General features: G+C 36.4%; 1 protein-coding gene and 1 pseudogene across 1 annotated transcript in view; one reads left to right on the forward strand and one right to left on the reverse strand.

The window, feature by feature from the left end:
* Positions 1 to 27,316, forward strand: part of Cr2 (complement C3d receptor 2) — a 210,951-nt gene that overhangs the window by 107,040 nt on the left and 76,595 nt on the right. The window lies entirely within an intron of this gene.
* Positions 2,881 to 3,721, reverse strand: LOC118592813 (annotated as a pseudogene).

The following is a 27,316-nucleotide window of genomic DNA, read 5'->3' on the forward strand; positions in this document are numbered from 1 at the left end:
GTCTGTACAGACCTCCAGAACTCTGTGGTTAACTAGTGCTGGTATTAAAGGCATGTACCCCCATGCCTGGCACTGTTCCCAGTGTGGCCCTGAACTCACAGAGATCCAGATAAATCTCTGCCTCCTGAATGCAAGGATTAAGGGCATGTGCTACCATTGCCTGACCTCTATGTTTAATACAGTGGCTGGCTTTTTCCTCTGATCCTCAGATAAGCTTTATTGTGGTGCACAAATAAAATATCACCACATTTTCCCTTTTTTGTCTAAAATAAAATAAAGTTATAACTAATATAAGAAAAACTATATATAATAAGTACAATAACTATATACATTATATACAGGCAATAAATACATCAACAATGTCTAGACCCCTGGAACCCCCACTCATCACTGCCCTAGTTGCTGGCCAGCAGGGAAGACTCCTGCAGGCAGGCTCCCCCATCAAAATTCCCCATCAGACCCTGAAATCTATAAGACTCACACCCTACCCCAAACCTACCCATCCCCCTGTAACCCCAGTAGCTTCCTGAAACACAGAATCTGTCAGCTCTCATTGGACCAAGAGTGGCTTCCTGAGACACAGAATCCATCAGCTCTGATTGGATCAAGAGCTAAGATTGGACCCAGAGTGGGCCCCTGAGACACAGACACAGCAAACACAAATTGGACAAAGAGCAGCTTGCTCAGACACAGGCACACCTCTTGCACTTATTGAAGGAGGAGATGGGTAGACACCAGTGCAAAAATACATATAACAACATAAAGAGCAATACAGCATCACAGAACCTAGCAGTTCTACAACAGCAAGACCTAAATGTCACAATGTAGAAGAAGCAGAAGAAATCAACCTTAAAAATAACTTTGGGAAGATGATAGAGGCCTTTAAAGAGAAAATGAAAAATTCCCTTAAAGAAATTGAGGAAAAGACAAACAAAAATTTGGAAGAAATCAATAAATCCCTTAAAGAAATCCAAGAAAATCATGGAAAGGCAATTAAACAGGTGATGGAAACAGTTCAAGACCTGAAAATTGAAACAGAAACAATGAAGAAGACACTAAACTAGGGAATGTTGGAAATAGAAAATCTGAATAAATGAACAGAAACTACAGATGCAAGCATAACCAACAGAATACAGGAGATGGAAGAAAGAATCTCTGGCATAGAGGATACAATTGAGGAAATAGATTTGTCAGTCAAATAAAACACTGAATCCAAAAAGTCATAACACAAAATGTCCAGGAAATCTGGGACACCCATGAAAAGGCCTAATAGGGATAGAAGAAGGAGAAGAATACCAACTCAAAGGCACAGAAAATGTATTCAACAAAATCATGGAAGAAAACTTTCTCAACTTAAAGAAGGAAATACCTATAAAGATACAAGAAGCTTATAGAACACCAAATAGACTAGAACCCCCCAAAAGTCCCCTCACCACAATATAATTGAACTATGAAACATACAGAATGAAGAAAGAATATTAAGAGCAGCAAAGGCAAAACACTAAGTGACTTATAAAGGCAGACCCTTCAGAATAACACCGACTTCTCAATGCAGGCTCTGAAAACCAGAAGTTCCTGGACAGATGTAATGCAGACACTAGAGACCATGGATGCCAGCCCAGACTACTATACCCAGCAAAACTTTCAGTCACCATAGATGAAGTAAACAAGACATTCCAAGACAAAAGCAGATTTAAACAATACCTATCCACAAATCCAGCCCTACAGAAAGCACTAAAAGGAAAGCTCCAACCTAAGGAAGTCAGATACATCCACGAAAATACAGGCAATAGATAACCCCACAGCAGTAAATCCCAAAGAAGAGAAATACACACACACACACTACCACCAAAAGATAACAGGAATTAACAGCCATTGGCCATTAATATTCCAATGGACTCGATTCACTTATAAAAAGACACAGACTAACAGAATGAATATGAAATCAGGATCTATCCTTCTGCTGCATACAAGAAACACACCTCAACTTCAAAGACAGACACCACCTTAGAGTAAATGGCTGGGAAAAGACTTTCCAATAAAATGAACTTAAGAAGCAATCTGGTGTAGCTATCTTAATACCTAGCAAAACAGACATGAAACTAAAATCAATCAAAAGAAAAAATAAGAATTATTCAGCATCTCTTCATAAATGCAGTTATAGGATTATGTATTTCCTGTCTTATCATTTTTGTACATTTACACATCATTTAAAACAAAAAACCATAATCATAAATGCTTATACCTTTTTTCCTCATTTCATAGTACAAAGTGACCATTTTTTCCATTCACACCCCCCAAAGTGACCATTTCTTTATGAAAAAACATAATTACCACTTGATTGCTTTATAGCTTAATCATAACAGAAACATGATACATCCATCTAATTTTTTGATATTCAGGTTGTTTTGAATATTTTGTGATGACAGGTCACAGCCATTACATGTGATTCTTTGAATGAATCTCTCATAACTTTTTAAAGAGAAATTCCCAGTGTACCAAAGTGCATTAAATACTTTTAAGCTTCAGATGCATTTTACCAAACTGCCCTCCAGAAAGATGGTGCCAATTTACAACTATACAATCCCATTTCAATTGTCAGCAGTGCAGGGAAATGAGTGTTCTCATCAGGCTTCACTGTTGTCAGTTTAATAGGAGAAACGATTGATAAGGTTTTGAGCTTTGTTCCCTTACATTTCTGCAGGCTGTTGCTTTTCTTCTGTGTTCTGGAAGAGTGGGTATTTTGCAGAGTGCATTGTCTCTTTCTATGCTCTTCTTCCCAGATGAAAGCATGAAGGCTGCAAAACTTCCTTGTTTTTGTTTAAGCAAAATCCCCCAAAGACTAGAAGTAGTAAGTCTCCTTCTGGCAGCCATGCTGTTTTAATGTCTTGGTGGTAAAATAGAACACTGGGCCATGTTCTTCAGGTTACAGAGCATTTCTGACCATTGCATTGACCCTATTTGGTAGTAAGGAATAAACGTGTGGCTTTGTTGGCATTTTCTTTCATGGTCATTAAAACTCCATCCAATGACACCAATTCTTCATGCTTCTTCCAACAATAACATTGCCACGGCAATGCTTACACGGCGAATTCCATCTCCCTTAGCAAGCATCACCTCTGGAACTATAATCATATTGATTACATCCACACTGCAAGTATGGAAGAAAAAGCTTTCTGCTAGAGAGCTGAAACGAGGCCCCTCAATTGTGACTATTGTCCCCTTTAAATGGCATCAAAGTCCAAGCTTCTTAGCTGTTTCTGTGAGGACCTCTCTTGTTTGGGGGCAAAATGGTTCAGCCATTGGGATATAGCACACTCCTCTGGAGCTGCAGTGACTTCCAACGTAGAAGGTCTGAGGCCTTAGGGAATGTCTTGTCAATGAACTGATTGATGATGACCATGTCACCAGGCTGGATTTCCTCTCTCAAGGACCCACAAGCTGTGGTCACTATGAAATATGTACAACCCTCTTCCTTCAAAGCCCAGATGTTTTCCTGGTAGTTGACTTTTGAAGGCATGATGGTATGTTGTCTCCCATGTCTTGCAAGAAGCATATAATCAAAGTTTTTTATCTTCCCCAAAATTAAGGCATCAGATGGCTTGCTAAATGGAGTATCCACATACCTCTCAGTTCTTCCTTCTAAAATTTCTGTATCATCCAAGCCTGTTTCACAAATTATTCCGATCTTTACCTCCATGCAGGTGGTTCCTGAGGCCATGTCTCCACCCAGAAATTCCTCTGCAAGCCAGAGCGCTTATCTGGAGGAGGACAAACTGCTTTTTAGCCCTATCAAATGTCATGGAAATGATCCTACATTTTAAACCATATTCAGACAGCAAGAGTAAAATGTTTTTGAAAGAGCCTGGGAATAGTTTCTGAGGCCTCATGAGATAGGCCTCAGATTGTTTTGAGGGGGAGGTGGTTTGTTTTTTTTGTTTTTGTTTTTGTTTTTGTTTTTGTTTTTGTTTTTGTTTTTGTTTTTGTTTTTTTTGAGACAGGGTTTCTAAGTGTAACAGTTCTGGCTGTCCCGGAACTTGCTTTGTAGACCAGACTGACCTCAAATTCACAGAAATCCACCTGCTTCTGCTTACTGAGTGGTGGTATTAAAGATGTGAGCCACCACCACCTGGCAACAGGATCATTTTTAAAAAGAAAACTAGGGAGGAGAAAGGGTAAGGTAAAGTCAGGAGATTCCTATGATTCATAGCAGGAAGTTGGGAGACTATATCTCTGAGGATTCTCAATGAAGCTTAGAGACATGAAAGTATTGAAAGAGTAAGGAGTTAAGTACAAAATAATATTCAAGAAAACAAATTAACATAGGAAAACAACTGTATAGTTGCCATCATGTTGTAGACCTGTTTGATACGTGTTGCCTTGAATTTACCCACAGATAGAACCCATTTTGTGACTTTCTTTTTTTTTTAAAATTTCCTTGTATTTTTTTTTGCCTTTATTTTGTTTCATTTAATTTGGTTTATTTTAGTAACAAGATCTTGCAATGTAGCCCAGCTCATCTGGAACTTAAGAATCACAAGGTCCTTCTGCTCCAACTCCCTAAGTCCATGAATGCTTGGAATTAAAGAATTGCCCTACCACATCACCTTTGCCATATGACTTTCAATGGTAGTACTGCAGAACAAAGAAAGTAGAAAACACAGTTGAACCCTGATTTGGGGTTTTCAAAACACTGGTGGTAAGTCAATAGAGGGAAAGGACCTTCTACTGGGGTGATGAATCTTCTTGAACTTGTGGTTTATAATTTCTAAACTGGTTACTGAAAAGTAGAATGGTAGATGTGAATAATGGGGAAGAGAGGGGCATACATTGCCATATAAGTCAAACAGGAATTAAATGGGTTTACCTTTGAATGCATATGCAAGATTTAGAGGAGACTGTAGAGAGAGCAGAACACCTCATTTAATGATTTTAGAAGTGGTACAAAATTATACCACAGGCAGGGTTAGAGGGTCATCAAGAAAGTAGTTTGCTAGTAGTACTTTCTTGAATCCATGTGAAAACTTAATCTCCATCAATATTAATACCAATTATAATATTTAACTGTGACATTGAAGTGTACATTGCTTTTTTTTTTTTTTAACCAGAGCTGAGGACTGAACTCAGGGCCTTGCACTTGCTAAATCCACTCAGCTAAATCCCCAACCCCTGTTCATTGTTTTTTAAATAAATGAGAAAAGATAAATTTACATTTTCAGTCTCTGAATATATTTTCACTGATATTATTTACATGTTTTCAACTACTAGCAATAATAAATAAAACCTTATATTTAGGATTATATACTTCTTCTCAATAACATTTAAATTTCATTTGACAGTTTAAGGTTTCTTAACACTGTGCTTTACAACCTTGACGATCACCAGAATCTTCTAGAGACTTTGTATGACATCTCTGCCCACAGCTCACCTGATTCAGTGGCTCTCAGATAGAGCATGGAAATTAGTATATTAAACTGAAAAGTATTTTCCCAAGAAAGTCTGAAAATCAGTCAATAATGGCAACAATTGCTCCAAGAAAGAAGTAAACATTTCTCAGTTGACTTGCCTCTGTCTTCTGAATTCCTCAACACAAACTTCTGTAGGATACTTCAAAGGAGCCTGCTTGAAATCTTGGAGTGACCAGACGACAAGCCTAATGAACTGAAGCCTAAATTTATATTTTATGGAGCTACTTTATGAGTTTTGAGAATTTTAACTATAAATCCTTTTGAAAATACATACTTTGTGATTTATAAGAGTAATATAAATAATAATTTTATTAAAACATTATAATAATTACATGCTAGACTACTATAAAATGTATAATTACTTGTGATATTAATTTCAGTGTTTTCTTATTTTCTTATATTCTCCTCATATATGAGTTTTGAAAATGAAAAAAGATAATTTGCTAAGCTACTGTAAAAACCTAGGTTGAAGATGGTGAAAATTATTAGCATTGCAAAAAGAATAAAGAAAATACAAATTTGAGTGACTGATGAAATTTGTATTTCTACAGGGTTTTAAATTTTTTTACTGCAGTATCTATTTCTTGAAGTAATACATGGCCCATGGCTGGGACAAAGCCCAGTTGTAAAGCCCTTAGTTAGGTTGCATAAAGCCCTAGCTTCGATATGAGACAACATACAAATAGTACATCTAGTGTTATTTAAAATTATGTGATTAAATGATGTGATTAATGTAATAATGCAATTAATGACATTAGCTTATTTTTCAACCAAAAAATACAGAATTAAAACTAAATTTCAAATTTGCTGTTGTCACACTTGCTCACCTAGGAAGGCACCAGAAAGAAGAAGAATTGAAAAGCAAGTGCAATGGACCTTGTTTCCTATTTCCTATGGGAACTCTTCTGAGAGTTTAAAGTGAAGCCCATGGGAGAAGGAAGGAAGTGAATTTAATTATGTAAGTCATGTCAACCAGAGAGTGCTTGTTTAAAATAGTACACTAAGACTAACTCCTGGTGGAATAAAATTAACCCCTTTAAAGTTCACACATTTAGAAATATAATGTAACTAAAATTCATTTTGAAATACATGTATGATTTATGGGTTTGTGCCTAAGTTAAACTGGTTGCATTGTATTCCTTGTTGTTTAGTTGGCTTTCTTTGTTTTATGTATTTGTTTTTTATTTTTTTATATTTTTGAGACAAGGTCTCACTACACAGTGTAGGCTAGAATCAAACTCAACCCTCCTGCCTCAACTTTCCTGATTTGGGGATTATAGTTGTGTACTATAATTGTGTATAGTTATGTATAACCGGCATCACTTTAATTCATGCAAATAACTATTCTCAACAACTAATAGTCCAAATATAGAACCAACTTTGTCTTCTCAGAAACTTGGAAGAATTTTTGTGGCAATTATATGGAATTTGTGATGAACATTAAGTAAGGTCAAATAGCCAAAGCAGGTTGGAAAATGATATTACAAAGTAATATTGACCTTGGAAAATTTTTAGGGCAAAACACACTTGAATAAATATTATAAATATAATTACAAATATGGATAATTTGTTAAACTTTCACTTTCAAATGTTAAAAGGCTTGAGCTCAAAATGCCAACTAACATAGCTTAAGAGAAGTATATAAAGAAAAACTTTACAATGACTATCTCTACATGAGTCAGTAATGTTATAAAATTGTCTAATTTACTCCTGTTATTCAGGACACATCTACTATAAAAGTACATTGTTCTGAAGTGATAATCACACCTTTTTCTTTATTGAACGCACTGTAGAATGTTTAGATTAGCTTTGTCTACTACATTTTAGGACCATGAACAAAATGGTTTTATACTACCATAGTTTTATCCATGACATAATTCATTTAAGAAGTAAAACAGTTGATTTATAGAATGGGACAGTATATCTGTGTCAAATATGCGATGAAAAGCTCCACTTACTCTATAGTTCCAAATGGCAGTTCTTAGTAAGGCTACTAATTGGAAAGAAAAGGTGGGTGAGCACAAGTGTTCTTAGCACACAAGAGGACCTAGTTTGGTCCCCAGCACCAATAAGGAAAGGAAGAAAGAGAAAAAGAAAGGGAGAGAGAAGAGGATCACTAGGGAGTGGAATAGAAGGATACAAATTGTTAGAAAGGGGAAGGTTAGGTAAAACAAGGCAGGGATAGATAGGAGGAACAGAGGGCAATACAGAAGGAGAGGAAGAGACTAGTGTAAAATGAACACAAAATGGGGCAGGAAAGAAAATTAATAAGGAGAAAAAGGAAAATTAGAGCAAATTTTGCCTTTATGCCAAAACAAGTAAAGAGCAAATGACTTAAGGAATTTCAAGACCAGAGAGAACTAGTCACAAAGATGTGGATGAATGGAAAAGTAGAATATCTTGCATAAGCTCCCTAGAAGATTTCAGATACTAGTGCCAATCTGTCTACATAAAAATAATTATTTAGAAGATAATTAGAAACACAAATTTCCCTGGGGCTTCTGAGTTATTCAGACTGAGTTCAGGTACAGGACATATTAGGTGCAGACTGGGAACCTCTTAGGCACAAAAGTTTGCTGTGTGGTGACACAAGAGTTTATTGGGCAAAGACCTGGGAATATGCTAGGTGCAAGTAGAGGAACGTGTATCTTTGAGATGCTCAAAGCTAATTGGGATGCCAGCCATGGTTGGAAATCATTCACATTGTTTTTAAAATTATACTCCACATCTATAATACCAAGCCATTAAAGAATGATGCTATGGGGCTGGGAGATGGTGAAGTTGGTAACAGTGTTATCATAGAAGCATAAGAGCCTCAGTTTGATCATAAGAACCCAAGTGAAAAAGTTAATAATTCCAGTACTGTGGGTCTATGGGGTTTATGGGCCAGTCAGTTTAGCCAAATCAATGAGAGCTAGGCCAATGAAAGACCTTGTCATAAAATCAAACAAAAACAAGGCAAGTAGTCCCTGAGAAACAACTATCAAGTTTGTTGTATGACCTACACACACACACACACACACACACACACACACATAAGCACAGATGTGTATGTACTCACACATATATATGATATAGATATACACATATATTTACATATACATATAAAATCATGTTGGACAAATGAATTAATGAAATATTCAATGAGGTTATAGTTTTAGTATGTCTTAATATTTTATTACATAACTTGTAAGACGTCCTAAAAATATAATCTGAAAAAGAAGTTGGAAGCATTAAAAATAAAAGAAAAACTAGACAGAGTGGCACATGCCTACAATTGTAGCACTTGGGAATCTGAGGTAAAAATATTGCAAATCTGATGCCAGCCTGAGTTCTATAGAGAGTTCTAGGTCAGCCTGTAGCATATAGTGAGCCCATGTCTGGAAAAAGAAAGAAAAGAAAGAAACAAAATAAAACAAATGCTATTTTGTTTATTATTTCATTATTCAATTAACTTAGCTGAAACCATGGATGTTTGCCAGTTGCTAAAGAAATGCCAGGATTGAGTATAATACTCCTTAACCATCCTGCAGAAAGCACCAATGTTTCTTGGTCTTGTATAGGGATTTTCCAAAAAGCAGAAAAGGACCCTTTGTCCAATGATCCCAATGGGAATTCATTAAAAAAAATATTAGAAAGTTGCTGATTATTAAAAGTTTCACAAAGCACAAATGTCCTTTAGTAAACATGAACATAAGCCAGGCACATTCAAGAACTGTAAATGTTCTCTGTTACCAACTTCTGGACCTTGAAGAATAATTTGTTCCTTAGAGCAATGATTACTGAGTTGAAAAAGCAGAAGGACAGATTTTTTTTTTACAGATGAAGTTGTTCACCCACTTTCAATATATTGGTCTTCAAAGTGCTGAAGAGCTAAAATTCACAAAATACAAATCAATAAATAGTTAAGAACTGTAGAATCAGAATCTCCTTTTACTAATGATACAATAAAAGTTTAGAGTGGCATGGCCTGACCAAGGTCTTTCCTTAGATACTAATAGTGCAATAGTGTTTGCACTGGAATCTGAGCCTCTATTTTCAGCTGCAATGTTAGTACTTTTTGTCACCATGACCAAAAATACATAACAGAAATTGTCCAAGTCAGGAGAGATCCATTTTGGTTTATGGTTTCAGAATGTTTCAAACCATCTTAGTATAGAATATATGGTGGAGCATCTTAATTCATGGCAATGGACTCAGTGCATGAAGAAGTAGAAAATAGGCCTGAACTGGAGGCCTCACAAATAGTTACTTGGCTCCATATGAACCTCTCTTTCTAAAGATTCCATGGCCTCCCACAGCTAGAGAACAAGATTAAACACAAGAACCTGTAGGGGACATTTCAGGTTCAAACAATATCAGGCACAGGAGAAAATCTGAGAGCCTTAGCTTTAGACACCACTCTCAGGATGAATAGCCTCACTTAGATGGAGGTGAGTGGTGGTAATGGAAGATGTAGCTGACAGTCAATAAAGCTTATACTGACAAGTTCTAACAAGGTGTTGATATGCTCTGCATGTACATAGGATGGCACTCATGTAAATCAGTGGCTGGTAATTGAAGAACTAAAGAAAAGAGCAGGAGGCTAACACAAAGCCATTAGGATGGAAACAGAGAAGGTATGCCTTGACTAGCATTTATTGAGTGATAGTAACATTACAAGTAAACCAAAAGAAGATAGAGCCAGAAACTCAGTGCACACAAAATGACAATACTACAAAGAGTGAAATTTAGATGTGTGGAATTATGTGCTATTAAGATGAACCTGGATAGACAGCATTGCTCTCTCCTCTACTACCACAGGTGAATCCATACCACTGACGCTAAGATAATTTAAAGTTAAAAACTTTGGAAAAGTCCTCCATAGACTTGCATCCAGTAAGGGATATTACAGCACACATAGAAAGAAAATTAGGATGTTGCTCCACTGCTGAATTTTTTTAAAAATCAAGTACAAAATAAGACTTCATAAAAGTTCCATAAACTTAAAATTTAACAAAATGTCATTGTTTTGTGTAGAAACTAATTTTCATTATTCCTTAACTATAAATAATTTTTCATTATGACTTTCATACATACATATTATACTTTGGTAAATATTTCCACCCTATTACCCTCCCTTGTTTACTTTCTCCCCACTTCTGATCTACTTCTCCCCTCCCATGTCATGTCCCCTCTCTTCCCCTCCCCTTCTTTCATGTCCTACGTATACATTTTAATCTAAATTCAAAATGTGATATTTGCCTTCTTGAGTCTGGCTTATTTCCTTTAATAAGAAGATGTCTTATGAGTGAATAAAACTCAGATGTGAATATATAACCTGAGGAAAGTGCAGAAAGCATGAAGTAGTAAGAGGACCATGGCTAGGGGGAGCACGAGAGAGTAACAGCAGAATGTACACTATTTGAATTGAGATGAGTAAAATGGAGGAGGCTTTCACTGGTGATAGGGACAGGAGGTCAATACAGGAAAAGAGGGAGGGTAAAATAACACTAAGGATGTATGAAGAAGTCATAAGGAATCATATTGATATTTGTCTACCTAAAATTGCATATATATAATTTTATGCATATACATTAAACAGATGCAGTTTAAATCTCATGTGGACTGACAACTCTCCTCTCAAGACTATTTAACAAAATTCCCAATGCCAGACATAAAAAACTTTCAAATTGTAGGTCATGGGAGTCCAAGAGACTCCCCAAACAACACAGGCTATTCCTCTTGTCCTTCGTTACCCTACAGAGCTTACAGGCAAGTCCTTAATTCTGAAAATACCACACATTTCAGACACAAGATTCAGAGGACCCAAGGTGGATTTGGCTTGAAAGCCTCATCTCTTAGGACTAGCTTTCATAGTATTGGAAGATGCTATGCAAGCTTCCAAGGGAGGGATTCAATAACACATGAACCACAATGACAACCAGCATGTCATGGTATCCCTCAAGATGCAGTAGTGGCACTTACATATTGGTAATAACCAATAGTTCTCTAATTGGACTTAAGGCCCACTCAACTGGAAAGAAATTATGCTTGGCACTGGAAAACCAGCCAACAATCCAGTACTAGTGAAGTAATTAATGGATCTTAGAAGAGAGACTACCACCAAAACCAGAATAATTTCTGATTGTATTCTAAATACTTATCCTTATACCCCAGGTAAGTGCAGCTCTTACCCCTCATCAAAGAAATTTTTCTTTGCAACAGAAGGAAACCATTACATAAAACAACTGGTTAAAATACAGAGAACAAGTTATTGTATTTGATATAATTGATTCACCTACAATATAACTCCTGCACCTATCGATCAAGGGGGAACATGGAAGACATGGTGGAAAGATTGTTAGCGCCAAAAGACCAGGAAATCTGATGTGAGATTGTGTCTCCTTAAAAGAACAGAGATGTTTCACTCATGATACCTCTACAATATGACTGCTTAAACAAGACCTGAAGAAGTACAACACCAATAGAGGGTTAACATAGAATAGGGAAATCTCATGGCCCCTACCCATAGAAATGAACCTCAGGCAACTAATGAATGCTGAGAGGTGATAAAATGATGTTCCCCAGAGATGATGCACTTAATTGGTTATCCAATACCAAGTGGTCAGCTTTGAAATTATATATATTAGAGTAACACTAAATGGACTGAGCAGGTTGTATTTATATGTTGAGCTCTCTGTCTGTCTCTGACTCTGTCTCTCTGTCTCTCTCTGTCTCTCTGTCTGTCTCTGTCTCTGTCTCTGTCTCTCTCTCTCTCTCTCTGTCTCTCTCTCTCTCTCTCTCTCTCTCTCTCTCTCTCTCTGTGTCTGTGTGTGTGTGTGTGTGTGTGTGTGTGTGTGTGTGTGAATAACAAAGAAAAAGAGGCCATAATTTCAAGAGTTGGTTGGAAGTGGAGCACAGTGGAGGTACTGGGGGGAAGAAAAGGACTGGGGAAATGAAAAACTTGACACTAACAAACTCTTTGCATGTATACTACATTTTCTTTATCTGTTTGTCAGTTGATGGGCCTTTAGGTTGTTTCCATTTCTCACCTATTGTGAATTGTGCTGCAGGATGTGCCAGTACTGTGATATGTTAACATCAGGAGTATGTGCATGAATGGAATAACTGGGTTCGATGTTAGTTCTAGTTTTAGATTTTTTAGAAAACTCCATACCAAGACCTCTGTCTGTATCAGTTTACATTCCCATTAGCAATGTCTGAATTCCGTCTTCTTTAGATACTTGCTGGCATTTGTTGCTGTTTATATCCTTTTTGTTTGTTTGTTTTTTGAGACAGGGCTTCTCTTTGCAGCTTTGGAGCCTGTCCTGGAATTCATTTTGTAGACCAGGCTGACCTCAAACTCACAGAGATCCACCTGCCTCTGCCTCCTAAGTGCTGGGATTAAAGGCATGTGCTACCACCACCGGCTATATTTATATTCTTCAAAGTAGCCATTCCAACTGAGATAAGCTAGAAACTTTGTGTAGCTTTGATTTGCATTTCCTTGATGATTAAGAATGTTGAGGTTCTTTTCTTATGTTTATTATCCATTTCACTTGTTTTGAGAACTGTATATTCAGTTCATTTCTTCCATATTTTTGGAATGAGAGTGTAGAGTCCTAGTTAAGTTGGGTAAATGTTTAAGCAAACTTTGGAATATGACTAGTGAGATCCTATATGAATATTGAAATAATATATATGAATATTTTAGAAAAATTAAGACAAACAGATGAAAAGGTACACATATGGTATAGAAGTAATTCCTTTTTTTTTGACACAGGGTTTCTCTGTGTATCTCTTGCTGTCCTGGAACTCACTCTGTAGATTAGGCTAGACTTGAACTCACAGAGATCCACCTGCCTCTGCTTCCAGAATGCTGGGATTAAAGGCATACACCACCACACCTGGCTAAGAAGTAATTTCTAAACAATAAGATAATATGATGATAAATATTATAGGTATTATTATTATAACAATAGAAAATTTATTTTGTATTTGGATAATGATATATATGTATTATTTTAAGTATATTGGCTTATGATCTAATTTTTTATAATGAAATTATGGACATTTTAAAAATAGTTAATAGTAGAATCTTTAGCCAAAAGTTAGAATCAATACATAATACAAAGTTTAGTGGGTTGGTAGAAAGAATTTAATGAATAAAATACATCTTTATCATATCATATAAGCTTAGAAAGAATTGACAATTCATGAATAGGAAACACACAAGAAAAATGTATAGTAGAATTATCTAGTGGTCAGAAGTGAATGAATGAGTACTTTATACTGAACCACTTTAAAGTATATAATAAAATACATAAAAGATCATTTGACTAGACTACCAATCTCTAAAATTCTAAATTAATATAAGAAAGCTATAAAAAAAAAAAACTATTAAGCTCTAGAATGAGTTTTCTGTGAGGTAAATGGCAACTTCCAAAAATAGGTTGCCAGTAATCACATGGAAAGACTTTTAAGTACATTCTCTATTTTGTAGAGATAATTCATTCCTCATCTTCAGGAGTCATTGTCTATAACAAGCACTGGGGCAGAATTTTGGGGCTGTCTTGATACACCATGAATAACTTCAGGCATTTTGGACATAACTAAAGACATTCTCTTTTTTTAAATGCATTTCTTAATCATAGGCATTTGGTGTTCTAAATTTATTCATCCTTTCTACATGCTTTTTTCATTAACAAACTCTATGGTAATTTATTTTTACCCAAATATGAGTGGAATTCATCTCCAGGGGAGGCAATTTCAGAAAAATATTATTAGAGGAATGCTGTGGATATCGCTCTGTATAAATAAAATGCTGTTTGGCCAGTGGCCAGGCAGGAAGTATATGTGGGACAAGAGAGAATTCTGGGAGGTAGAAGGTGGGGGAGGGGAGATACTACCAGCTGCTGCCATGAGAAGCAACATGTAAAGACACCGGTAAGCCACAAACCATGTGGCAAAGTATAGATAGACTAACAGAAATGGGCTAAATATAAGAGTAAGAGCTAGACAACGGTAGGCCTGAGCTAATGGCCAAGCAGTTTAAATAATATAAGTGTCTGTATGACTATTTTATAAGTGGGTTGTGGGACCTCAGGGGGGTGGACTACAAATGATGCCCAACGTGGGGCATAAACCCACGACCCTGAGATTAAGAGTCTCATGCTCTACCGATGGGACTGTAAACAGGGCACTTCTAGAAACAATGTTTCTTCAAGGAACAATGGCAACAGAATGCCCCTTTCTTCTGGAGTATGTAGAAGCTGTGGTAAGGGAAGACACTGGACCAAATAATGTAGATCAACAAGGGACAGACAAGGTAATACTTTGCCTCTGTCTTCCTGAAACTCCCAGAGGGGCCTCAGGCAGGCCCCTACAGTGAAACCAGTTCAGACCTTTCCTGCGATCATAGAGGAGACCCCTACTCAGAGCAGTTAAATAACCAAATGCCTATTGGAATAAACTAGGCTACTCAGAGTAATGGAACAACTGAGACAGAGAGAACAGAAAATTCAGGAGAAACCATAAAGAAAAATTTTTGGCAAACTTCTACAAATGAACAAAGACCAAAATTAACAATAAAAATAAATGGTGTTTTGTTGTCTGGTCTGGTAGACACAGGTGCTCATGTGACCATAATTGCACCAGATTTTTGGCATCCATCTTGGCCTCTTCAGGAGGTAAATGTTCAACTGGTAGGAACTGGAATATTATCTCAAGTGAAACAGAGTGCAAGATGGCTTGAATGTATAGGATGTGTTTCACTTTGCAGAATTTGGAAAATTGAAATATGTACACCATAGTATTGATACTTATTCAGGATTTCAATGGGCAACTGCTTTGAGTTCTGAAAAAGCTGATTCTGTAATCACTCATTTGCTAGAAGTTATGGCCATCATGGGTATACCTGCACAAATTAAAACTGACAATGCTCCAGCATATGTCTCTATTAAAATGAAACAGTTTTTTGCTTATTATAATATAAAGCATATTATAGTTATACCACATAATCCTACAGGCCAAGCAGTTGTAGAAAGATCCAACAGAACTCTAAAGGACATGATAAATAAATAGAAAGGGGTAACAAAAACCCCCAGAAATAGACTGCACAATGCTCTATTAACTTTGAATTTTCTCAATGCTAATGAGAAAGGAACAACAGCTGCAGAGAGACATTGGTTAATAGAAAAAACTACAGAATTAAATCAGCCTATATACTTCAAGGATATGCTGACCTCAGAGTGGAAACCAGGGTATGTGTTACGTTGGGGACGAGGTTTTGCTTTTGTTTCTGCAGGAGAAGATAAGCTGTGGGTACCATCCAAACTGATAAAGGTTTGATTTGAACAAGAGAGACCTCTTAATTAGAAGAGGTGATAGTTCATCAACCAACATGACCATCCAGTTTAAACTCACTTATACCATTAATACATGCCTTTTCATTTAATCAGATGTAACTTGCCAAAAGGGAACCTCCCCAAAATTAGTCTTGGGGAAGGGTTTTTGTTTTTGTCTTTTAGGAGAATGAAGGCTAAGGAAGCAGAAGAACACTGGACAAATGAGACAAATAAAGAAAAAGGACAAATCATCTATCCCAGGAAAAAGAGTAAAATGGCCTATTGGTATATCATCTACAAAATTTCACAAATCTTCCTAAATGTTTGTTTCTGCTCTTCTCTAAAAAATTAATACTCTTGGTCTTCTTGTAGTCCCAGTTCAATTAAAGTTTCAAGCTGATTTTGGAGTTGGAGAATGGCTCTCTCCTTCTTTAAACTCAAGCATATTGTGAAAAGGAAAATGAAAACTCCCTGTATCATACTAGAAGAAAGAGCCATCTTCTGACATGGGACAGGAGGAAAACCAAATTAATTAAGGGACTATTCTATTACTAATCTAAATTCTTTGATTCTATTCTGATTCTTTAAATTTTTCTTAAAGTATTAATTTTCTATCAAAATTTACAAGATATATTTTAAACTTTGTTAAGATAATAATGGTCATATAGAGTACTAATTAATTCTAGAGAAAAGGCTTCGATTAGCTGCCTATACATGTCTTTGTGTTCGAGTCTCTTTTCAGTTTTCTACAGGAAATCATGGCCAGGCCTAACATCAACTAAAATATCCAGGAAGAAGATGGGGCCCCACAATGACAATTCCACATGGAAAATAATATCACTAAGCTGACAAACATCATCTACAGATCAGCTTTGGACTACAAGGTGCTTAGAGCAATTCTGAGATGGCTAGCTGAGATGATCCAGTTTCAAAGACTACTTGAATAAGGACTTGAGATAAACCCTGAACTTTGACATTATGGATAACACAGAATATAGTTGCCTTTCCTAGAATTTGTCAGTTAACCCCAAATTTTTCTTTTCAGAATAAATATAACTTTGCCCATACTCAGCAGGAAGCAATTTTAAGAATACGATGCCCACATTCCCAAAGTGGTGGTGTGGGGTGGGTGGTTTTTTGGTCTTTTTATGAGTATTGGGTCTGAGATAGTTTTCATTGTTTAGGAGGGTTGGTAACAAGTTGTTGTTAAGGGTTAGGAAAAGGGCTAGGCAAAAGGTGCTTGTTTAAAAAAAAGGAAAAAAAAAAAAGAAAAAGACAATTACTAGTTTTAAATACTTTACATTGGATTGGATTGTTTTATATTGTATACAAATTATTATTACTATTGAGATTGAGATTGTTAGAATATACCATACACATATTTCTAATCTTGCTTGAGATATTGTATTTATAACATTCATTTAACAATGTAATGCAATTTGCTAATCCTTGAATGTTAATATTACCAACTATTAGTATATATAGAAATGAAAGTTAGTGGTTAGATATTACAATTGAACTTGTAGTCATATTAGGTGTATTTTCAAGATCAAACAGATATATTTTAGATAGACAGGTCATCTTCAAACCCATCAGAGATCTACAGAACATGGCATTTTAAATGTTTTAATAACTTAGGATTTTTTCTTTTTTGCTATGACTATGAGACATGTTGGCTCCTGGCAGTACCAATCTACTTCAGAGAAAATATGGGCATTGAAGAAACTGCATATGGAGTTAACTTTCATTGTGGCAAAAGTTAGCCACTGGACAACAAAGTATCCTCAAATCAACTGCTGACAAACAGGACAGATAGGACATGAAACAAAGGACTACCAATTCTTGCCAAAACAAGTGTGGTTGTTGCTTTAACAAAAGGCATCTTCTGAAGCCAGGACAATATGGCACCATCCCTGAAGTGAGGGGCCTTTGCTATCTGTGAAAGATATCGTGCCCTTTTCTTTGAAGGCAGCTGAATAGGGAGTGGGCCGATGGCTTCTGATGTGCAATGGAACAGCAGATGAAAAAGTTATTCTTGAAGAATAACTAAGCTCATCCCTCTCAAAAGTAGACTGACATTTAATATAGGGATGTGGAGAAGAACGGGATGCCAAGATGAAGCCACATATACACAGCCAAGAGAAATGGACAGCTGAATTGAAAAATCATCAATAATTTCCAGAATTTAAAATCCTGAATCATGACATGACACTAATGGAATTCAGGTGTTTCTGATACATGGACTGCTCTCACCAAATGTGAGGTCAAACTGTTGACCTTGTGTACATCCTACTTCACAAATGAGTCTGTCAGATACGCTAAGCCTATAGGCTGAAGATGATGCCCCAACACTGTGGAGAAACCTCAGGTGACTGTCCAGGCAGCTGGATGTTTCTGTCAACTCATATATTTTTTTTTTTTGGAAGCTGCTTGCATGCACTTCCTGTTTTTATTTTTTATTAGGTAGTATTATTTCCTTCTTGGGTCTCTGAGGGAGTTGAAGATCAGTTAGTTATAGTTATAATTATCTTTGCTAAGGATTTAAAAAAAAACTCACTAAGAGCTGTAAGTGTATAAATTTGAAAGACGTTATAAGACAGTTCCGTTAGCAATATAAGTTAAGATAGAAAGTGAATCAGGATATTTTGGACTTACCAAAATAGGATAGATAATGGAATTATTTTCTCTGAATTTGTCAAATGCAAATGGACTAGACATTGTTTAGGTATTTATTGTTTGTATATATGGTATATATAGTTATTGTACTTTTGTATATAGCTTTTCTTATATTAGTTATAACTTTTTTCCTTTTTTAAAATTAAAATAGAAAAGGGGAAATATATTGATATTTTATTTGTATTGAAGTGTGATTTTATCTGTATGTTAATAAAGTTGCCTTGAGGTCAGAACAAGCCAGAAAAGAAGCTGGGTGGTAGTGGTGCAAGCCTTTAATCCCAGCACTTGCGAAGCAGAGCTAGGTAGATCTCTGTGTGTTCAAGGACACAGCCAGCATGCAGACACATGCCTTTAATCTCAATACCAACCATAGAAGACCTGGAGGTCTGTACAAACAGGCAGTGATGAGGAGGTCATGTGGCTGGGTTTACAACCAATGAGAAAACAGAACAGAAAGTCTATAAATAGACAGGACACAGAGAAGTAGGTCTCTTGTGGAGAGGAAGGACAGTAGAAGCAGTGAAGGGTAAGGTTTTCCACTCTTGCTCTGACCTCTGGTTTTTAACTTTGCAATTGGTTCTGTGTTTCTTATTTAACAAGCCGGTTACATCTACAGAGGAATAAAGAAATAAGAGAAGGAAAGAAACCAGTTGTCTTAGTTTGGGTTTCTATTGCTGTGAAGAGACACCATGACAATTGCAACTCTTATTTTGAAAAGGCATTTAATTAGGGCTGGTATAGAGTTTCAGAGGTTTAGCACATTTATCATCATGGCAGGATCTGGTGGCATGCAGACAGACATGATGTTGGATAAGGAGCTGAGAGGTCTACATCTTGATCTATAGGCAGCAGAAGGAGAGATTGTACTGGGAATAGCTTGAGCATGTATGATGAAACCTCAAAGCCCATCCCCACAGTGACACACTTCCTCCAACAATGCCACACTTCCTAATAGTGCCAGTCCCTATGGGCCAAGCATTCCTAAACATGAGTCTATGGTGGTTATACCTATTCATACTACCATGCAAATAATGTGTGTGTCATATTAGTAACCTCTGAATATAATTGGGGCTGGAGAACTCTGAGGCACAGTGAAGAATTCACCTGTTGTTTATCACAAAAGAGGGACAGAGAAGTTAACATGCCGTCCTACCTGTCACCACCTTGATACATGACTCCAGCAGTTCTAACTTACTCTTTAGGGCCCAACATTTTCCCATAGTTTGAAAAACTCTATTGACAGTGTTATATTTGTACAGATAAATACTCAGGAGAATCCATTGCTATAGCACCTTCTTCCACAGCCCCTTTCATACAGGAAAAAAATAGTGCCTAAGACAGTGTGATTTGTTTTCCTCTTCTTATGTCCATTCTAGAAGAAGCCATCTTCTTGTTCAGTGCTTTATTTATCTTCTGGGAGCCAAACACTTTAGCTTATGTTTCACATTCTAGCATCTTCTCCAAATCCTGATTCAAAAGTTTCACTTTCTGTGGCATAAGTTCACTTAGATATCTCAGAAGTCAATCTTCAAAATCCTAAAACTTTCTCATTGTTACAATAAAATTTCATTCTCTCCACAAATATTTGTTGAACCTTAACTATGATATTACACAGGTAATGGGGATATATAAATTAATAAACTAGATTTATTTTAGCACAGTTTAAAATTTGAAGACAGTTATTAGAATATAGATTAAAAACATGTGATTCTAAGGTAAGAATCCCTAGGATGTGGACAGTCAAGAATATTATGAGAGACAACAGAGGACAGAATTTAACATGTGGAGCAGAATAATTTCCCAATTAATGTTTTTCAAATGAATGAATGAGAAATAAATCACTATTAAAAAAAATATACTTTTAAAAAGGAATACCCTATTCCATGGTGAGTAGCAAAGCTGTTTACTTCATTGCAGCAATGAAGCAGAAAGGAAGAGAAATATAAGGTAGCTGGGGATGATATATCATCCCCAAAGTGCATTCCCAAAGACCTTATTTCTATCACTTTCAAAAAGCTACTAAATTATGAATCCATCAATAATCTATTAACTAATGCCAGAGATCTCATGATCCAATCACTTCCTCCAAATCCCAACTCAAGAACATTGTTGTATTAGAACAAAGTCTTCAACACATGAGATTTAGGAAGCATTATTTCAGACTCAAGCTTCAACAGTGAAGAAACCAGAAGCTGGCAAGCAATCAGTATTGGAGAGGAGGGGAGTAAAAGGCTAAATATTTCTGTTTGAAATGTATTTTCATTGTCATTATAAAATGTTCCAAATATAAAAAAATACAATAAAGAGAAGTTGTCAAATTCAACAATATTTTGCCATTTTGAATCTGTTTTAAATTTTCTTCTCTTTTCAAAATAACAGATAGACTTGTTTAATGTAATTTCTCTTCTCTGCTTTTATTATGCATTTTCTCTAAAGTATATTTAATACTTTGTTGCATGTTTTGTATTTTTACCAAAAGTAGATGCAAAAGGAGTATTGTTTTGTATATTTGTATACAAATCATATCATCCATGTATACTGCAATTTTCCATATCCACTCCAGTATGTTTTAAAGAATTATCTATATAGATGCATGTTGCTTTAAGCTACCCACTTTCATTAATATATGTTATAAAAATTTACATAGATGTAGATTTCATACCAGAGTTTCCTCTAAATACATATCTAGATATGTATGTGGCATAGTTGGGTCAACACAAAAATGCAATTTGACTGTTACAATAATTAATATGTCAATTTGTTAATGAGTTTTGCTGTGATATTTCCATGCATAAATATGGTATATTTATCATGTCTACTATCTTAAAATATTACATAAAAGGAGAAATGAGAGCAATACAAGCAATTGAATACTTCAGGAATAAAAAGGATTAGGATAAAATAGTGGGAATTAATCAAGAGAGTTATTCTATCTCAACAGCAAAGCAGTATGAGCTTTCATTGCTTCTCTGAATTTCCTATCCTGTCAACCAGATAAAATGTCTCTTGAAATGGATTGGGTTATGACAGAGATGACTTGCGCCATCCCCTGCTACTCTACAAGGTGCTTTCCAGAAAGAGTGGGGTTTCCACAATGCTGAAATCTGCAGGAAGCTAGAGTATATATGGAATACTTTATAGACTGGAGCCTTTGGTTAATGTTTAGTATCACATAATACACTAAAAGGAGACTTACTTTTCCATCCAGCTATGAGAATAGTCCCTGAGCCACGTCATTGTTCAATATATTTATTGAATGGACAAGAAAATAAATTAATACAAATGTAAAGATGTTACTACCATTCTTGCCTGTGATTTTTCAAATATCAATCCTATCAGAGCCAGAACCTATGGGAAATGTCAGTTAATACCACAACAGAAGTGAGTAGCAAATGATGGGGAGGGTATACCAGCTATCTTGAATTGTCAACTTTAAACTCCAGAGAGTCTTTTTGACTCTCAAAAAAACAATAATGAGTATGATACAAGGAGTATTTGGGGGAAGATTTCCTATGTGAGAGTGAACACTGCCATCCAAGAAACTTCAGCCTGGTACTGGCGGCTTTGCTCCTTACACTTGGAGAAACAAATGCTTCAGAGTTGTCTCATTTCCTCCAAACTACAACAAACAAGCACCTGGATGATGACTCAACACTGAACAACACTTTTCATTCTAAAATATGTAAATACACACAAAGAATATAGAAACTAGGAAAGGAGGTGAAAAGAAGCCATGTAAAAACTTACATTGTAAAGAATCTATTATATGTTCAAATTGACTTCTGAGGCAGTAGAAGCTTTTGTATTTTTTCAGACTTCAGTAAGAAGTGGGAAAATCATGACAAACTTTGATGACAATGAGTGGATTTTTAACAGTTGTAGGGATGCTAATCTGAAAGAAAGGAATGTGAACTATTAGGATAGTTAAAATTAATACATTAGAAAGGGGAAATAAAAAACAGTACACAACAGTTAGCTGTGCTGTACAGTAGTTTCTGTGTGGTTGTGTAGTTTTGCTTGGCTGGAAGGTAAAAGAAGAAACTGAAAGACAATGGAAGCCAGGCTCCCCAGCACAGTGAGTTTTTCAACTCTGTCCTTAGTACATAGTCCCCAGTCAGTGTTCATTGAATGCTCATTACATCTAAGCACTCTTAGTGGGACTAAGGATCCTTGGCACCTGAAGTTAACAACTGAAAGATGATAATTCACTGCTTAAATCTCAAACAATTTTGGTAAGTGCTCTAGACGAGACGATTGTACATTATTGCAATGAAATGGAAATATTTCACTATTTTACAATTTCCATGGCACAGGTGTAGGTTACTAAAAAATAGTTTGCTTAAAGTTAGATTTCCTTTCTTTTTTCTTTAGGATAGATTATGATCAAAGACAGCTCACTCAGAAAATTTCTGCTTGGCAGTCTAAAAGATACTAAATTCTGAAGGGAAATAGAGTTGATGGAAGATGTGGATGGTCAATTTTAATCTCATTTTTTGGTCTTACATAAAAACAGATATATAGGTATATGCATATATATGTATGTGTATATATATGAATACAAATATATGTTTACATATATGTTTAAGTGTATGTATAAATATAAACACATTATTTATACATACACATATATGTTTATATGTAAAACTGCATAGCCAGACAACCAAAATCATTATGTTCTGTTTATGTAAATGTCAGTTTCTCATGAGGCCTGTGCACTTGGATGAACGTATTATTACATCACTGAGAAGTAGAGTTTATAATCAGTAAATAATTACTCAATTTCTTTAAAAAGGAATGATTAATGCAGTTGTAGTTTTGCTAAATAGAGTATCTACCATTTATATGCTTTGGACTATGGAGATATTGAGAGAAGTTTTGCTCAAAGAGACAACATGAAAATAAAATATGAATAAGAGTCACAGTTAACATGGAAAAATAGATATCTCTAAAAAGTAAAAAGATATATTGTAAAATATATTAAAAGTTGTTAAATCATTGTGAAAATGTATAAAATATGTCTCCTTTCTTCCTCTTCCCTTTAGTCATTGTTTCTTTTTAGCAGTTGTTTTCTGCAGGTTATTCTAAATAAAAAGAACATTATTCCTTTGAAGAAGGGCTACTTGAAAGTACCCATTAAAACCCAGTTATGCCCAGACTAGCCTGCATCTCAGGCTTTTTAATCACTAAACGTCATTGAACTACACATGGAAAACATTAAATTGTCTAATAATTGTCATTTACTCTACACTTAAGTTTTCCTTTAATAAAAATTTATGAAAATGCCCTTTTTAATAGAGATATGTACAAATAGAAACACAGCAATGCCTCACAATGTGTATTTAGTGTATCTTGTTTCCTTCATCTCATTTAAAAAATTGTGTTTTGCATAAATTCAGACCAAGGCCTTTTCTGAGCCCAGCACTTGGATACCTAGAATCTACCAGCCTAGCTGTGCCATTCTTCCTTCACTATTTATTTTATATCAGGACTAGCAGAAGGACAGACAACCCTGGAGATCATTTAATTTCCTTAGATTTCCTTAGCAAAGTATCATAAATAAAATTTCTGAAAACAATAATTATTTTCTGTAAATTCTTTCCTACCATAAATTGAAGAAATTAGCAGAGTTGTTTTCTATAAGGCCTTTGGTAGAATATTTCTCATGCTTAGATTCTCTTTTAGTATGGCAACCAATATTTTATTCTTTTTTTACAGATTGTTCACAGTGATACCTGTTCTCTCTCTATCTCTGCACATATATCTTTATCTGTCTACCAGGGCAAATATTTGACAGAGGGTCCAATGTATTTTAGTGTAACCATATCTATCCTATATCTACAGTGACCATACTTTGAAATAAGGCCAGATACATGCAACAATATTGCATTTAAGATGCCAACAGACATTTTCTCAAGGACACAATTCAACTTGTTTAGAACAAATGGTTGAAAAACAAAACCTTTGACTTTATTGCTGATGCTTTGATTTCCATTGCTTCATTTCTAGAATGTATATGTGACTCTGTGTGGCAGCGTGTAGTGTATTCCCTGTTGCAAATATTTCATAGCTTGAAACATTTACTCATGCTCCAAGGCTCTGCTTGGCCCCTGTTTTTATAGTCTGTCATGGACTTTCTTAGTGTTTTACTCTTGGAAAGTTTCTGACAGGGCATGCTCTTGTGGGGATCCATAGAGTTTAGCATATTGACTGGTTATCTCCATTGTGGACATGAAACACATCCCTTGCCTAATTGATTCCTAACTGAGAGGAGTCTGGGGAAGGGCTCTATTTGGACTATAATCTAAGACTAGAATTTAATTGAACAGTAAGGTGTAGTTGATACATGGCAAGCACAGGCCTTACTTATGGATCTTGGCATCTGTAATTTAGTGAATTTTAGTGGGTAAGCATGTTGGTCCTGCTTGCTTTGGTACCTGACTCTATAATGATATGGATGAATATAGTGACTTGGAGTTGAGAGTACAGTAATGGAAACAGTAGATGGTGTATCATTAAAAAGCTGTTCAAGAAAGAACGGGTACAAGAAATCTTAAGACATGAAAAATAGCACAATTACATCACAAATTCCGTGCTTATCACTAAGAAGCATCCCTCTGTTAAAAGCAGAAAGGAGCCCTTTAGCCATAGTCACCCTACAGTGATCTTCCTTTTATTTTGTTTCACTGTTGTTTTTGAAAGCATTTTATGTCTGCTATATGGCCTTTCTTGAGTAGATTGGGTCTGGACTGTTCATCTTGCTGCAACAGTGATTTAACAAAGTAATGGAACTCTAAAAGTAAAGGAATAATTCCAGAAAACCCCACATTGGAGGCAAGAACAGGCTGAAGTCTGGACATAGAGGAGGATCTTCCTCATGGAGAAGAGACTTCTCACAGCCCAAGTCTACCTACATGCACCTCCTGCTTCTGCCCTACTTCTTCTAAAAGCTTTAGAAGCTAAAAGCTTGTCACATCCAAGGCACAGACAAACTTGGAGTTTCTCTCCCATATTCTGGACAAGATTGCAACTAAACTAGTTATCAAGACACATTGTGCTCTACCCTTGGTAAACAGTAGACTTAGATTCCAATTACATGAATTACTTGTCCCTAATTTCTTCAAATTTGGCACTTTCATGTTATAGTAAATGAGTCTCCTCTATTTTTTGTCATTATTTTTGTTGTTTATTTTTTAATTATTATTATATCTGTGTTTTAATTTTACACATCAGCCATAGGTTCCCCTGTCCACCTCCTTCGCGCCCCCACCCCCTCCTTCCCCCAATGCCCTCCCCTCCATTCCCATCTCCTCCAGGGACAAGACTCCCCTGGGGATTCATTTAAACCTGGTGGATTCAGTATAGGCAGGTCCAGTCCCCTCCTTCCAGGCTGAGCAAAGTGTCCCTGTGTAAGCCCAAGGTTCCAAACAGCCAGCTCATGCACTAAGGACAGGTCTGGGTACCTCTGCCTGGGTGCCTCCCAAACAGTTCAAGCTATTCAATTGTCTCACTTATCCAGAGGGCCTGATCCAGCTGGGGGCTCCACAGCCTTTGGTTCATAATTTATGTACTTCCATTCATTTAGCTATTTGTCCCTGTTCTTTTCCAGTCTTGGTCTCAACAATTCACACTCTAACATTCCCTCCTGTTTCTCGACAATTGGACACCTGGAGCTCCACCGGGCTGAGGATCTCTGCATCCACTTCCATCAGTTATTGGATAAGAGTTCCAGCATGACTGTTAGGGTGTTTGGCCATCTGATCCCCAGCCTAGGTCAGATCAGGCTTTCTCTCGAACATTGCCAGCAGTCTACAGAGGATATATCATTGTGGATTTCTGAGGACCTCTCCAGCACTCTGCCTATTCCTGTTCTCATGTCGTCTTCATTTATCATGGTCTGTTATTCCTCGTTCTCCCTTTCTGTTCTTGATCCAGTTGGGATCTCCTGCTCCCCTAAGCTTTCTTTCCCTCAAATCTTGCCCTTCATTACTCCCACTGTTGTCTAGATTGTTCATGTAGATCTCATCCATTTCTCTGTCATTGGGTGATCACTGGGTCTTTCCTAGGGTCCCGTGAGAAATCACTATTAACAGACATATATAGAGAGACAAGCAAACAAATCAACATACTAAGTACTTGTCAGAGAAACTGTATGAACAATTACTAACCACAAAGGAAGATGGGCAAGATTTGCGTACTGTCTAATGCCTTTAATCCTAGCACTCAGGAGTCAAAGACAGATGAATCTCATTTAGTTAGAGGGCAGCCTGGTCTATGAAATGAGGTCAGGATAACTAGAAGTTCATATTTGAACCCTGTTCCCTCAAAAATCTAACCAACCAAAGAAACCAAAAACAGGGTCTCACTGAAGTTCCTACAAAGAAATATGCATTATTTAAGTTCTGTATTCAGCTCCCAGAAATCAGAAGTACCACAGTTTAAACTGTAAGATTATTAAGATCTTAATTATATTTTTATTTAAATTTTTAAAATTCATTTTATATACCAACCACAGATCCCCCTCTCATCCCTCCTTCCACTCCCCCCAGCCTTCCTTCCAACTCACTCCCTATCCCCTCTTCCAACGGGGTAGGCCTCCAATGGGGAGTCAGCCAAGCCCAGTACATTCAGTTAAGGAAAGGCTGAGCCCCTACCCCCTGCATCCAGGCTGAGCAAAGCATCCCACCATAGGTAATGGGCTCCAAAAAGCCAATTCATGCACCAGGTATAGATCCTGATCTTACTTCCAGAAGCCCCTGAAACAGACCAAGCTATACCACTATCTTCCGTATGTAGAGGGCCTAGTCCAGTCCCATACAAGTTCCACAGTTGTCAGTCTAAAGTTTG

The sequence above is a fragment of the Onychomys torridus genome, chromosome 11 (genome assembly GCF_903995425.1).
Source record: "Onychomys torridus chromosome 11, mOncTor1.1, whole genome shotgun sequence".
Classification (NCBI taxonomy): Eukaryota; Metazoa; Chordata; class Mammalia; order Rodentia; family Cricetidae; genus Onychomys; species Onychomys torridus.